General features: G+C 36.0%; 1 long non-coding RNA gene across 1 annotated transcript; it reads right to left on the minus strand.

Annotated features, from left to right (window-relative positions):
* Positions 1 to 12510: 12510 nt before the first annotated feature.
* Positions 12511 to 14239, minus strand: LOC148966927 (uncharacterized). The gene is made up of 3 exons (XR_016150068.1): positions 13319 to 14239; positions 13098 to 13209; positions 12511 to 12956 (listed from the first exon to the last, which is right to left on the minus strand). It is a non-coding gene; the product is annotated as an uncharacterized LOC148966927 (long non-coding RNA).
* Between the last annotated feature and the right edge of the window lie 1498 nt (positions 14240 to 15737).

Here is a 15737-nt window from a genome sequence, read left to right on the forward strand (position 1 = left end):
CAAGAGGAATGAACAGTTAGATCTGAAGTTATATGAACAAACATTGGAAAGAGTACCTGTTTTTAAATATCTTGGATTATGGTTTGATGAAAAACTAACATGGAAGTGTCCTATAAGTAAAATTGAGTCAAAATGTAAGAAAATCTTAAATTGTATGCGTACGGTTGCTAGTCACAAGTGGGGAGCTATGTATCAAGCATTGATTCGTTCGTGTTTTGATTATGGATGTATTATATATGGTTCAGCATCAAAGTCGTTGCTGAAAAAATTAGATATATTTCAATCTAAAGCATTAAGATTATGTTGTGGAGCAGTTAAAACATCCCCTGTAGATGCAATTGGAGTAGAAATGGGAGAGATGCCTCTAGATATTAGAGGGGGAAAACTGGCAATTACATACTGGGTAAATCTCCAACAATCAGCAAATAATCACCTTACTCGCAACGTATTGGAGGAGTGCTGGGAATACTCATATGATGAAGGACATCATATATCATCATCACCTTACTCTTCCATCGTTTTGGATGGAAGAGTAAAGTATGGGCTAAGGAATGCTGCATGGACAATAAGATCTTCTGTCCCAATATACCACTTACTGATGCTCCACCTTGGAAAGTCCCTGAACCGCTTGAGTTTATTAAACAAGTCCAAAGAAGAGTACATTGGAAAGGAGATTAATGCCCTTTTAAATAACACATTTTATACAGTATTACAAATATTTACAGATGGTTCTAAAGAACCTGTCAGTCAAAAGGTTGGAGTAGGAGTGTTTATTCCACACTTTAAAAAACAGATTAGTTTGAGGTTGACTGATGAGGTGACCGTGTACACTGCAGAGTTAACAGCTATAATAATAGGACTACAGTGGGATGAACAAGACCAAATAAAATAGTCATATGTTCAGATTCTTCTTCAGCTTTAATTAGTATATTACATGCAAGATCAGACAGAGAAGATTTGATAATGGAAATATATTTATCATTATACAGACTGAAAGAGGCTGGAATAGTAGTGTATTTTTGTTGGGTACCAGCACATGTTGGGGTATATGGTAATGAAGTTGCTGATAAACTAGCAAAAAAAGCACTGGAAAAGAGAGAGGTGGATGTTAGAGTACCTATGGGGAAAAAGGAGCCAAAATCGATTTTAAAGAGGAAGTTAATAAATAAATGGCAAATTAGATGGGATAGTAGTAGCAAAGGGAGGTGGTGTCATAGTATCACAAAGATAGTAGGGAGGGTAAACTGCCAGGGAGAAAATAGGAAAGAAGAGGTTTTGCTGTCTAGGTTAAAGGAACACTCCGACTTTTTGGGACTTTAGCCTATTCACCTTACCCCCCAGAGTTAGATAAGTCCTTACATACCTTTTTCATCTCTGTGCGTGCTATAAGTCTGTTTGACGCACCCACCGCTAGCCTAGCTTAGCACAAAGACTGGATGTGAATGGTTGCAGCTTTCATACTAATCCAAATGAGTGGCAAAATAACGCAAACGTTTTCCTATTTACATGTTGTGATTTGTATAGTCACATAATGTACAAATAACAAAGTCAAATGAGACACAGACATCTTTTAACCGTATAAAACCAGGGAACTATTCTCTGAAGGCGAAGCTTACGAAAAATAATTGCAGTACAATGAAGTACAACTGCAGTAAAACTGCAGTTCAAAGCAGTATAACTGCAGTACAATGAAGTACAACTGTAGAATTGCAGTATTAACGAAGTATAACTGCAGTATAGATACAATGTGACTGTAGTACATGCAACTGCAGTAAAACCACAGTACAAAAAGTAGAACTTCAGAATAGTGAAGTAAAACTGCAGTACAACTGTAGATTTGCAGTATTAACAAAGTATAACTGCAGTATAGATACAATGTGACTGCAGTACAACTGTAGATTTAACGAAGTATAACTGCAGTATAGATACAATGTGACTGTAGTACATTGAAGTGCAACTGCAGTAAAACGACAGTACAAAAAGTAGAACTTCAGAATAGTGAAGTAAAACTGCAGTACAACTGTAGATTTGCAGTAAAAGTATAACTGCAGTATAGATATAATGTGACTGCAGTACAACTGTAGATTTGCAGTATTAACAAAGTATAACTGCAGTATAGATACAATGTGACTAGAGTACATTGAAGTGCAACTGCAGTAAAACAGCAGTACAAAAAGTACAACTTCAGAATAGTGAAGTAAAACTGCAGTACAACTGTAGATTTGCAGTATAATGAAGTAGTAGCAATAACTTCAGTTCAGTGATACACTTTAAAAAGTGATAGACTTTTTTTGATAGAGAAAACTAATCAATTTTTTTGTATCTTTTTGTTTTTATTGGGCTCTCAGGCAATGATATCAGTTTTGCCATTAAAAAGTGAAATTACTGAACCTAAATAAAGGAGCAAAAAAAGACAGATGAAGTTTTTGTTTTTTGCATCTGAAGTCTTGGCCTACCAATATTAAACTGTACTGCAGTTCTGCTGTTTTGTGCGAGACAAAGCCCATGTGACCAGAGCTTCCTTCGCGCGCACGCGCCGCGGGCGTTGTGCTGACAACGAGTCTCGAGAGCAGCTGATGCTCATTACTGTTAGTCAGCGTCTTTCCGCGTAGTGTCTGCTCCATAAAATATGGTTTGGTTGATTTCCTCACTGAAATTATCGTTCATATAGGTTCATATTTATGAACTATCACAATTAAAACACAAAGACATGCCAGCATTACTCGTGGTGACGACGGTCATTAACAAGTGGAATGGAAGAGAAGCGTTTTCTGGAAGAAAAGAAGTTCATTGCGCGAGGCCTTGTCAAGTCATTCAGCTTAGAGGTGAGTAAATTATAACATATAATGTCCTCATATTTCTCTTTTTTATTTTAGATTGGTGTAAAAAAGACTTTACGTATATGTTGTTCAGCCCGGTGGGAAAATAAGAGGAAACGCCGCTTCTATTCTGTAATGTTAGTTTTACCATTCTCCGGTTTAACGTTACACTGTTTAACGTTAGTGTTAATTGCGTCACAGCAGATTGTGTAACTTATGTTTACCCTTTGCAGCATATTGTCTATCACTTCACGCATTTTTTTAAAAACTATCTGTATTGTATGAAGTGCTCACGGTGACTTATTTAAATTTAATATCAGGAATATTAGAAATATCAGACACTAACTTACTGGAAAATACAAGCAAATATGTTCAGTAGTTTGACATTATGTGCAGAAAAGAATTTTTTTTTTTTTTTAAGTAGGCTAACTTACTTTTTTTGTGTGATTGCTATTTCCAGGAATATGTAGGCTACTGGTAACAACTAAAAACAGAAGACGATGGCTGGGGTGAAACAAATATGCACTCACAGACTTTAAAAATTGTGTGTCTCTGCTTTTTTCCAGAAATACATGTTATTGGGCAAATTGTATAGACTGTCAATGGAGTGACAGAAAGATTTCATCAAAAATATCTTCAGTTGTGTTCCCCGTGTCTTGCGGGGTTGAAATGACATGAGGGTGAGTAATTTAACTTTTTATTTGGAGTGTTCAAAGTCAAACTCATTATTAATGCTGAACAATAAACCATAAATTAACATAAATAGGATGTAATTCAATAAGATTAAATCTAATATGGATATGTCTAGATATAGAATAACATTTTGCTAAAGAAAACCTCAAAAAGGTTCATTATAGATGGAGTAAGATACAGTAAACACCTGTTCACTGGTCATTTTCCACAGCTGTATGCAAAGGCAAGTGGGCTTCTTCTGGGAGACTAAATTAATCACTTAGTTTAGCGCTGTCTACTGTTTTAGAAGAGGAAGTAGCTCAACTGCATTTGTGAGAAAATTGAGCCGAGATCTCTTATATAAAGCCAAGTGTTAGGGACGCACGATGACATCAGCACGACATCGGTATCAGCCGATAAAAGCTTAATGATCATCGGTATCGGCCGATAGTAATATCTCTGCCGATGAGTCTTGCCAATATGTGGTGGATATACTATGCGCACGTAACGACCATGAACGTAGCATGAGCGCCAGCAACTTAAATGTCCAGCTGTGTGGAGGAAAAGGTGCGCTTCAGTATCGAGTTATTTTTCAGGCTTGAACAAACCATAACACACACACAATATGTGCCAAAATGTCAGTTTTGTCGAGTGTCCTCATTAGAGCAGTTTTAAAGGTCCCCTGACATTTTTTTTATTTATTATTATTTTATAATGTTTCCTGGGTTGCCCTTATGTTAGTATGTTTTTTAGATCAAAAATAGTCATAATTTCATAATTTCAAATGACTCAGAGCCGGTATTGTGCCTATTTTCCACCCTCCGCCAGCGGAGCGCTGATGAGGGGCGTTCACATTAACACATATCACCACTCACCACTCCTTTGCCATGTTCAATATTCTCCCCAACACTTTTTAAAACATCTTCGCGGCAAGGATGTACCAATACAAAATAATAAAACATCTCCAGTTAACTTTCAGACCATTCAATTTGTTCGTTTGTCAAATTAGAGTCCATCTAGCTCTGAAATGTGTTGTTTTTTTAAATCAAGTGATCACTTTTTGGCAGGTAAAATACTGCATTATAATGGTTGTATTTAGGGGTGGGCGATATAGCCTAAAAATTATATCACGATATTTCAAGAATATTTGCGATAATGATATTTATCACGATATAGAAAAAATATATATGAAACAATGTTTTATTGGTGATTGCAGCTGGCTGGCAGCAGCATTAGTGCAAACAGTTGCCTTGCATCTTTTTTGGATTAGCATCAAATGAGGTATACAATACCTAATTTATACAATAATTGTATAAAATCTGAACATTTAGGGAAAAAAACATTTAGTGGGGAATAAATAAGAGACAATTGTAACACTAAATCTGGTAAAACTTTACACATTGCTCTTTGTATTGTACACTCATGAAAAAAACAAGGTAACAAATCAAAAGGATTAATTATTATATAGCATAGTCTATTATAAAATTGAGGCATGTTTAAAATCTATAGCACAGCTGTTTAATGAGGCAGCAACATATGATCGATAGGACAGAACAAAGGCTATTAATAATCTTTCATTGCGCAAAAGTATTATGATATGAAAGGCTCCAATATATCGCACAGCGCTTATGCGCATCCCGAGCGCTGAATGATGCGCTTGAAGCAACACGGAGTCACAGCGCGCACGCGCAGCGCGTCGAGTACTCCGCACTGAACAGTTCAAAGCACAAAGGAAATAAATATTGATGCGTAGCGTCGTTTATAATATACAGTATCTATCTATGCAATCGTTTATTGAGTCCTTTCTTTTAACAGTTTTACATTTCAGTTACTGTGCGCGTGATGAACAATAGTGCTCTGACTCTAGTGTTGTGCTCTAACAGACACCCGGCCGGTAGAAAGTAACATGATGATTTAGTTACAGCAATAAAGTCCAGCAAGATAAAGTTGTTTTATGCGAAACCATAGACATTTTATTTACAGATCAAATATAATAATAGTAACATTGAATCATCTTAGAAAGAGTTTAATCGCGTTGGCTAGTGTTGTACCCGAACTGCGGAAACTCTGAAGGAAGATTAGGCGAATGCAAAATGTACGCTAGTAGGGAAGTGGTGAAACGAGTTTACATGCATATTTGACAAAAATTGTGTTGTTGGAGATCTGACCTCTTGTACTCAAACAACTTCCATACTATTGAAGTAGCTCCCTTTTTAGGAACTAAATCTTGATCTGATCCGGAGGCTGACATGCTGCTGTGTTGTTGTGCGCGCGCTAAGTAACGTAAACACGCCATACGTCATCATATCATCAATATCGCGATATGACAATTTTTTTATCATGTAAAATTTTATACCGGTATTATCGTGGACGGTATGATATGGCACAGCCCTAGTTGTATTGGCCCTTTACAGGTATTTTAATAGGTCAAAAGTACTGGGTGAGTAATAATCAGTCAGATTTAACCTCATTAATATAAGCAACACATTTCAGGGCAGAAATAACCTTTCAAACAATAAGTGAAGAGTTCAGATGCAAAAGCCTCTAAGTGCCATTTGAAATTTTCTTCTAAAATTATCATTTTTATCAAGCTTGTATATTTAAGTTCAGAAATTTCACTTTACTGTGAATTACTGAACTTAAATATACAAGCTTGATAAAAATGGTCATTTTAGAAGAAAATTTCAAATGGCATTTAGAGGCTTTTGCATCTGAACTCTTCAAGTAGAGGCTTCAATCACTGAAGGTTGGTTGTAATAATGGTTGTACTGGGTGAGTGATGTTTATTTGCACGTTATGTCTGCTTGATCCACATAAAAGCAACTGCATTCGTAAAGTGAATGGGCGGTACACCTGTAACACGCGGCGCGCGTTCCCGCGGCCGGCCATCAATCTTCGGCGGACCATCACTTTTCAGCTACGAGTCATTTGAAATACAATAAACGTACAAATAAATATTACAGATTAAAAAACGATCGGAAATATCGTCCAATTTTCTAATACTATTGTTTGATGACAACAATACATTTGGAAAACAAAATACAGCCATTTCTGATTTTTTCTTTTAAACAAAAAACCAAGTTGCACCCTTTTTTAAATGTCATCTTTCATTCCGAAATAGAATAATGAATGAACGAAAAAGTACACGGGCCATGCATGTATTTTTTTATATATATATATTATTATATGGGGGGAAATGTGTATAAATATCGGTATCAGCCAAAATGAGTTTGCAAATATCGGCATATCGAATATCGGCCAAAATCCAATAATTTGTGTCCCTACCAAGTGTCTCACACTGCATTTTCGCTCAAATTGACCTTTTCACTTGCACATTGCTTGCTTTGTTTATGAGTCGAGTTTTCCTTTACAAAGCAGATTGAGTTTGTTTGCAAATGCTGGATTTGTTTGTTTAATTATGGCACAATATTAATTCCATTGAATAACTCCTATTTCAAAAAACAGTGGCGTGTTCCTGCATTAACTTGCAGATTCATTTTAAGCATAATATATGCCTGTGGTGAAGAGTAACTGAAAAGATTGTCTCTGATTCTTTTTGTTTGTTTATTACAGACTACTTCCAAAATTGTGTTTCCACATCTGAGATGAAGGCAGTGAAAAGAACGAAGTGGAATAAGAATAAGCTCTTCAAAAAACACAACTTCTCTGAATAATGTGGGGGAAGATGTATGCATGATTTGTAAATAAACACTTTAAATACATTGTCTAACTCTCAGCCTGTTATTTGAAATAAAATAAAAAGAAAAATCACGTTATTTGTTGCATTGCAGTTTGAGACATTCACTGTTTTGTACCTTAATTCATTATTGCAGATGTGTGAACTTATTTGGGATATTCTGGTTGTATTCCAATCGTATTGTACAGCATTTTATTTGTATTGCATTTCAGTAGTATTGTACTTTAGTCGAATTATGTATTGCAGTGCTACCGCAGCTATATTGCAGTATTATTGCAGTACTACCGCAGTTATATTGTAGTACTACTGCACTTATATTGCAGATCTACCGCAGTTATATTGCAGTATTATTGTAGTACTACTGCAGTTATATTGCAGTATTATTGTAGAACTACTGCACTTATATTGCAGATCTACCGCAGTTATATTGCAGTTATATTGCAGTACTACTGCAGTTATATTGCAGTATTATTGCAGTACTACTGCAGTTATATTGCAGTATTATTGTAGTACTACTGCAGTATTATTGTAGTACTACTGCAGTTATATTGCAGTATTATTGTAGTACTACTGCAGTTATATTGCAGTATTACCGCAGTTATATTGCAATATTATTGGAGTACTACTGCAGTTATATTGCAATATTATTGGAGTACTTCTGCAGTTATATTGCAGTATTACTGCAGTTATATTGCAATATTATTGGAGTACTACTGCAGTTATATTGCAATATTATTGGAGTACTACTGCAGTTATATTGCAGTATTACCACAGTTATATTGCAGTATTATTGTAATACTACCGCAGTTATATTGCAGTATTATTGTAATACTACCGCAGTTATGTTGCAACTAATCCAACTACTGTATACTGCAATAATGCAGTTTTTTCGTGTCCAAAAAACTGCATTTTCTACATGCAGTATTACTTCTAAAAAAACTGCAGTAATTTTTGCTACTTTGACGGAGTAATAACCGCATCACCTGAGACACGCCGTGGTGAGGAGCGGAGAGTTCGCTCAGTGTTTGGGTAACAGAGTCAGCAATTTATAAATAGTAAAAGCGTAGTATAGAGTCATGGGTTTTCGCTCTATTGTAAATAGCTGCGACAGTAAACAGGGGAGGTAATACCATGTTTCACAGAATTCCAACTAAAAACGCTGACTGGATGAAGAAATGGCTAACTTACTCTGGATATTTATTCAAACACACCTAAATAGATTATCAAGGGACATTATGTTTGCTCTGTACATTTCAATGGACGACTATTTTGAAAAAATGGAATTTGCCACACGGACCATAATGTGCTGAAGGATACGGCCATCCCATTTATAGCACAGACAGGACAAGTGGATCACCTGCGGCTGAGGTAATTGTTCCGTTATGTTTTTAGATGACCTACTAAAACAGTGCCATTAGCCAGAGCTAATGTAACATTAGTGACACTATTATATGATTAGGGTATGAATATGTTTTTATCTTGATGCGGTGCGGACGCGCTTGGAAAAAAAACGAGCGTGTTCACCGCGTTGAACTTGCACCCTGCGCGCGGCGCGCCTAGTAGCCTAAATTTGAAATAACCATGGAAATAACGAACTTGAGCGTGCAAAAGGGTACGATAGGCTGTGAGTTCATTGTGCAAAAACAATTTGTGCTATTACTTTCCCCTTATTCTATCCTATAGTAATGCAATTATACTGTATATTATATAGGCTACTGTTGAATACGTTTGGTTCAGCTAATAAATAGCATTTAAAATATATTGATTCCTGTAATAATAATTATTTATTCATGTGATATTTATAAATCTGGGTGCGTTTTTGGTTGGAAATCAATGAAACATGGGGTCTCCCCTGTTTGTCACAGCTCATACAATAAAGCAAACACCCATGATAAACTACCCAGATAGCAAACTGACATTGAATCAACGTGGAAATATGACATCGAAACAACGTTGATCTGACATTGTTTTGCTCATCGAATTAACGTTGAACCAACGTCAGACGCGTCATTCTTTCAAAACTAACGAAAAATCAACATGAAATCAACGCGTTGTTTCAACGTTATGAAAGCAAACCAATTTTCGATTTTCATTTAGCTTTGAAGAATGCCGCGTCTGACGTTGGTTCAACGTTAATTCGATGAGCAAAATCAACGTTGTTTCAATGTCATGAGAGACGTCGTTTCCACGTTGATCCAATGTCAGTTTGCTATCTGGGTATGCTTTTCTATCTAACGTTAGTAATTGCTGACTCTTACTCCAACACTGAGCGAACTGCTCCTCGTCACGGTGCGTCTCAGGTGATGGTTATCACTCTGCCCAAGTAGCAGTGCTTCGCCTTCAGAAAATATAATATTTATACGGTTAAAAGATGTCTGTGTCTCATATGGCCTTGATATTTGCACACTCTGTGACTATACAAACCACAACATGTATAGGAAAACGTTTGCGTTATTTTGTCACTCATTTGGATTAGTATGAAAGCTGCAACCATTCACATCCAGTCTTTGTGCTAAGCTAGGCTAGCGGTGGGTGCGTCAAACAGACTTATAGCACGCACGGAGATGAAAAAGGTATGTATGGACTTATCTAACTCTGGGGGGTAAGGTGAATAGGCTAAAGTCCCAAAAAGTCGGAGTGTTCCTTTAAGACTGGGACATACAGGGTTAAACTCAACACTGGCAATTATGGGATTACATGAGACTGGATTATGTGATGAATGTGGTGTATCTGAAAATGTTTGTCATGTATTATTTAGTTGTAGTAAATATAATATTTTTCGGGATGTGTTATTCAGTCATTTGAAGAATGGAGAGGAAAGAATGAAGAGTGAGGATATTCTAGGAAAAGGTTTCATGGATAGACAGATATACAGAGCATTATTTACATTCATATATGATTCAGGTTTGGGATATAGATTATAATAAGAGTGTAATGTTGAACCTGCCATGGGGGATGAGTGTGGACGGAGGAGCTGAACACGCAGCGCCGGATGAAGCCCAATGAAACCTCTATTGCAGGTATGATAATGAATGTTGATGTATGTGGGATGATATAGGTAGAAAGGTTTTTTTTTTTGTTTTTTTGAAACCAGACTCATCACCCAAGGTTAATTTGCCATCTAGCAGCACAGTAGGTGGCGATAATGCTTCTTAGGAGTTAATCGCCATTAAACATGAAGAAGAAGAAGAAGAAATGGCATGTGTGGTTTTCACAATGGAGGGCATGAGAGACAGTGGACGTGGAAGTGGACGTGGATGTGGACGTGGACGAGGAGGAGGAGGATGAGACGATGGTGGAGGAGGAGGAGGAGGAAGAGACGGAGGAGGAGGAGGAAGAGATGGAGGAGGAAGAGATAGAGGAGGAGGAAGAACAAGAGCCATCATTTCCAATGAAATTAGAGCAACAATCATACACCATGTTCTGGTTCATGGAATGAGTATGAGGGAGGCAGGACTACGTGTTCAACCAAATATAAGCAGGTTCTCTGTGGCCTCCATTGTCAGGACATTCAGAAAAGAGAAGCGGTAAGTGTAATATCATTTATGGTCCCTCAAACTTACAGTACAGTATGTACAGTTGTGGAACGTCTCAGTAAATTACTGTAACATCACCACAAATTGACCCTTTTCTAGCAGTATTACAGTAAAACTACTAGTATTACTGTAAAACATATATATTTACAGTTTTTCTGGATTGTTTACACACATTTTCTGAAAGAATGCCTCATATTCTCAGAACTCTACACACAAATCTAAAAACACTCACACAATTGGCAAAACCCCTCAATTCTCCTGCAAAATGAAACTTTATATTCAAAACAATGTTATTTCTTCTCAAAATGGTATTTTGTTTTCAAATGACACGCACAAACCATCATATGAATAGACATTTATAAGAACCAGTTGAACACTGATGTGCTCAATGGAAAACACTATGATCAATGGAAAACACTTCTTCTCCATTCATCATAATGACTTGGGCCTTTTTTGTTCAGTGTTACACTTACTACAGACATTACATACATAAGTGTGTTGTAAAATATTTGAGAATATTGTTTTTTATACCCATAACACACAAATACACGGTAACAAATATATTTTATTTTTCCCACAAAATCAATGGGAGATAGATCCCACATTTTGTCAACTACAGCTCGCTGCATCCTGCGGTGGATATCCAACCCGGCCCACATCCAAGTGTGACGTCAGAAGCCACGCCCATCCACGTGTGACGTCAGAAGCCACGCCCATCCATGTGTGACGTCGGAAGCCTCGCCCATGTCCAAAGACGGCACGTGACTCAATTTGATGTGATTCGTGACGTGTACACATGCTCAAAATGCCGCTGCTTCCTGTCGGAATATGTTTATGGTTGTTATCATAGTAGTTATTGATTTATAATAAAGATGAGGTTATTTGTGTAGAGATGTGGCACTACAGATTATTGGTGCAGTTAAATTGTGACGCTTTGGCAGGCTTGGAATCGTCTAAATCACAAGCACTCCCTTAACAGCTGTATTAGACAATACGTTTGCATTGCTCACTGGTTTTGTAAGTTAATGACAAGTAAACAATGTACCTTAAAACGATATTTTTGTATTTCTCTTGTATTTCTGTTACAAATGGTAATCAATAATCATGGTTTTACTATAATAAACATATAAGGGAGCATCTATACTTAAACTAAAATGAGTTTTTATCTCTTTCTTAATTATATGGGATCCAAACTGCACTTATAGTTATCCCTTCTAAAAAATAATTTAAAAAAACTTTTTTAAACATTTCTTTCTATGTGGTTATTGAAATATTGCATTTTTACAAATTAAGAATTCACCTGTTAATGCCTGTTATAGCAAATTACTTTGAAATTGCAGAATGGAATTTATTTAAACCTTAAATCATATACTAATATATAATCTACTCATTAGTCATTATAAGCAAAGTGAGATATTTCATGCCTTTATGTGTTATAAATTTGATGATTACGGCATATAGCTATGTTGAATTACCGAAATAAATGAACTTTTGCACAATATTCGAATACATAAAAAAACAGTTAATCTCTCGCTTCCTCTTCTGTACAGGTTTTATGAGTTTAACATATCAAAATATCATCATAGTTCAAAATATCTTGGTCACAAATGATTTTTTAATGTAATATTTTGTGTTAATACATCAAGTTTACACATATGGTTAAAAAATGACCCATTTATGCAAGTGTGATAACTTTTTGTTAAAATAACCAATGTCAGTTGTTCAGAGCAAATCCCTGCACAATCGGAGGCTGCAGCTTTAGGACCCTTGTTTTAGTTTGTACGTACATAGTTCGAAAGACATTTAATCTCAGGAGTATTTTTATAAAATGTGTTTTTTTATTCAAAATGCATCAGAGACATTTACAAAAATGTAAATTTATACAAAACAAATTAAAAATGTATATCAATCTTATTCAACTGAAAAGTGGTGTGAGCCCTAGTTTCTTGAATTATGCTGTATATTGATTAACCTACTCAAGTTTAACTAATTTGCTCATTATCAGATAAAATAACGATGGAATCAGCACATGCAGTCACTAAATGATATGGCCAGAATATCAGAAGGCAAAACTCGAGAATGATTCAAGCATGAATTTATTTATATATACATATGTATTTATTTATATTATACGAAAGAACAAAATGATTTATGTTAGATAAATAGATAAATTATAAAAGCACCAAAAAGATCCCCCGTTTTCCACCAGTTGCTGCAGGAATGGCTTCAACTCTGAGAGAGAGAGAGACAGAGAGAGAGATACAAATGAGTTTAACATGTTCAAATATATATTTCAGATTTAACACTAAACAGTTATGAAATGTTGGAGTTGTAGAGAGAGAGAAAGTCAAATTGAATATTCATGTTACTGACATCTAATTCCAGAGTCCAAATGTGTAAATGTAAAAGTAACAGCCAACAATTGAATGGTCTCCTTTCTTTCCTCAATTGTTTGTCAATTTGTCAGTTAAAATCTTCCACTTCACTGAAATAGTTATCAGAGAACAGTCACAGTTGTGTTACTGTGACAGAATTATCAGTAACAAAAGGGTGCACGGGGCATTGTGCAAAAATAATGAATAATCTACTCTGACCTGCAATGATAATCCAGAAAGGAAGACCTGCTCAGCCTCCTGTGAGGAGATATCCCAGCCAGGAGACAGACAGGGCATTTATGATTGCCTATGGAAAAAGTAAATATAAATGTACAATAATATATCTCATATTCTTTTTCAAGTAGAATAAGATTTACAGGATGTAACGTCACACATAAACACTAAAATAATATATTTTTATATTTACCCTTAATCCAAATAAAAACATGAAATTGGTGAAATAATAATAATAGTATAGTAGACATAACAAAAGTTTCAGTTGAGAGTACTGATACTAAATACACCAAGAGACATCACAGGGGAGTTAAATGACCAATATGCAAGTTGAAGATAATTCATAGCTCTAAAACAACATCAAACCTTATTGATTCGAATTACGTCGATATTTTGACAATTTATTTCTAGACTATTTATTTAGTCGTTTGCGTTATTCGCCTCTGCCATAACGACCTATTGGTTTTCATTAAACCGAGAAAATGGAATTTTGTTTTATTTACGATCACTGAGAAATGTTCTATTATTTAAAATGCAAAAAACAAAAAAAAACCACAAAAAAAAACAACAAAACTTTTATTATTTTCAAGGTGAAAATGATTCATTTGCATGGATCCACGCCGAAGAAAATGTCTAAATGTCACGTTTTTAATGAAGCAGGCTAATGAGTAAAATGTCTATTTTTCCGGCGTCCCCCCAGCTCCTCGTTTAAGCAAAAGGTACGCTAAAAACAACGTATTACATCGATGTTAAACCACGTTAACCGTGTTAACCATAACCTTTTAAATACTCGACCTAGCTCCATTGCTTAGCAATGAGAAGAAACTCCTGTAACTTCAGTGCCCAACCCGTATCACGACAAGACGTGAAATAATCACGTTGGTCCACTTTGGAAAACGTGTAGATGTCACGTTTAGTTTAAACTCACAACCATAAATAGGGCTTTACTGCCCTCTTGTGTCAAATTATATTTCTATATTTATTTTTCCAACAAATAAAACCAAACCCGGAATAAAAGCCCATCCAATACACCCTTTAACATGACCAAAATGCTTAATTAATTTTCAGAGTTGACTCATTCTCCTCTATCCTGCGGGCGTTCTGATCTACGATCGCATCTCGCGATCATTCATTCAACTATTTTAAAAAGCCAGGATAAAGCACCAATCCACACTTTTTATTAGTCAAATTCATTTAAAAAAATGTAAACTCAAGTATAGAATATAAGTAGACAAAAATTCTGTTGCTAATGAGAAGACAGACAAGACTGCTGCAGGTTATGTGTAATTTTATGGGTATTTTTTTATTGAGAGTTGTGTTATTGCAGTAAGAGCTTTAAGTTTTGTGATAGTTATGTGTGTTAATGTTAGATCAGATGTTCTTGGTTCATTTACTGCCCAATGTATAAATGTGTCTCTCACCGTCATGGAGAGAGATGTGTAAGGCAATAGCGCCTTGCCTAAGTAGTTTGTATGTGTTCTATAATAAAAGAGGAAAAGTAAATTTTTTTCTTATTTGTTAATTCAAAAATTTCTCCACCTGTGGGAGGGAGCACTCTGGGTACCCCTTTCGTTTTTTTATCGGGCGAAAAATAAAGTTTCTCCAATCTTCTCAAAACTCTAGATTCTAATAGAGGGCCATGAGACTTAGACCTGAGTGCAAAAATGGAGGCTCTAGACCCTTCCAGAGCTGAGATATCGAAACTCAAAATTTCGACCCGAAAAAAAACCCGACAGTGTTACCCCTTACAGTTTTTTCAGTTTTTGGGCGAAAAATCAAGTTTCTCCAATCTTCTCAAAACTCTGGATTATGATAGAGGGCCACGAGACTTTGACCTGAGCGCAAAAATGGAGGCTCTAGACCCTTCCAGAGCTGAGATATCGAAACTCAAAATTTCGACCCGAAAAAAAAAACGACAGTGTTACCCCTTACGTTTTTTTCAGTTTTTGGGCGAAAAATCAAGTTTCTCCAATCTTCTCAAAACTCTGGATTATGATAGAGGGCCGCGAGACTTTGACCTGAGCGCAAAAATGGAGGCTCTAGACCCTTCCAGAGCTGAGATATCGAAACTCAAAATTTCGACCCGAAAAAAAAACGACAGTGTTACCCCTTACATTTTTTTCAGTTTTCGGGCGAAAAATCAAGTTTCTCCAATCTTCTCAAAACTCTGGATTATGATAGAGGGTCGCGAGACTTTGACCTGAGCGCAAAAATGGAGGCTCTAGACCCTTCCAGAGCTGAGATATCGAAACTCAAAATTTCGACCCGAAAAAAAAAACGACAGTGTTACCCCTTACGTTTTTTTCAGTTTTCGGGCGAAAAATCAAGTTTCTCCAATCTTCTCAAAACTCTGGATTATGATAGAGGGCCGCGAGACTTTGACCTGAGCGCAAAAATGGAGGCT

The sequence above is a fragment of the Pimephales promelas genome, chromosome 24 (genome assembly GCF_988280905.1).
Source record: "Pimephales promelas chromosome 24, fPimPro1.hap1.1, whole genome shotgun sequence".
NCBI classification, from domain to species: Eukaryota; Metazoa; Chordata; class Actinopteri; order Cypriniformes; family Leuciscidae; genus Pimephales; species Pimephales promelas.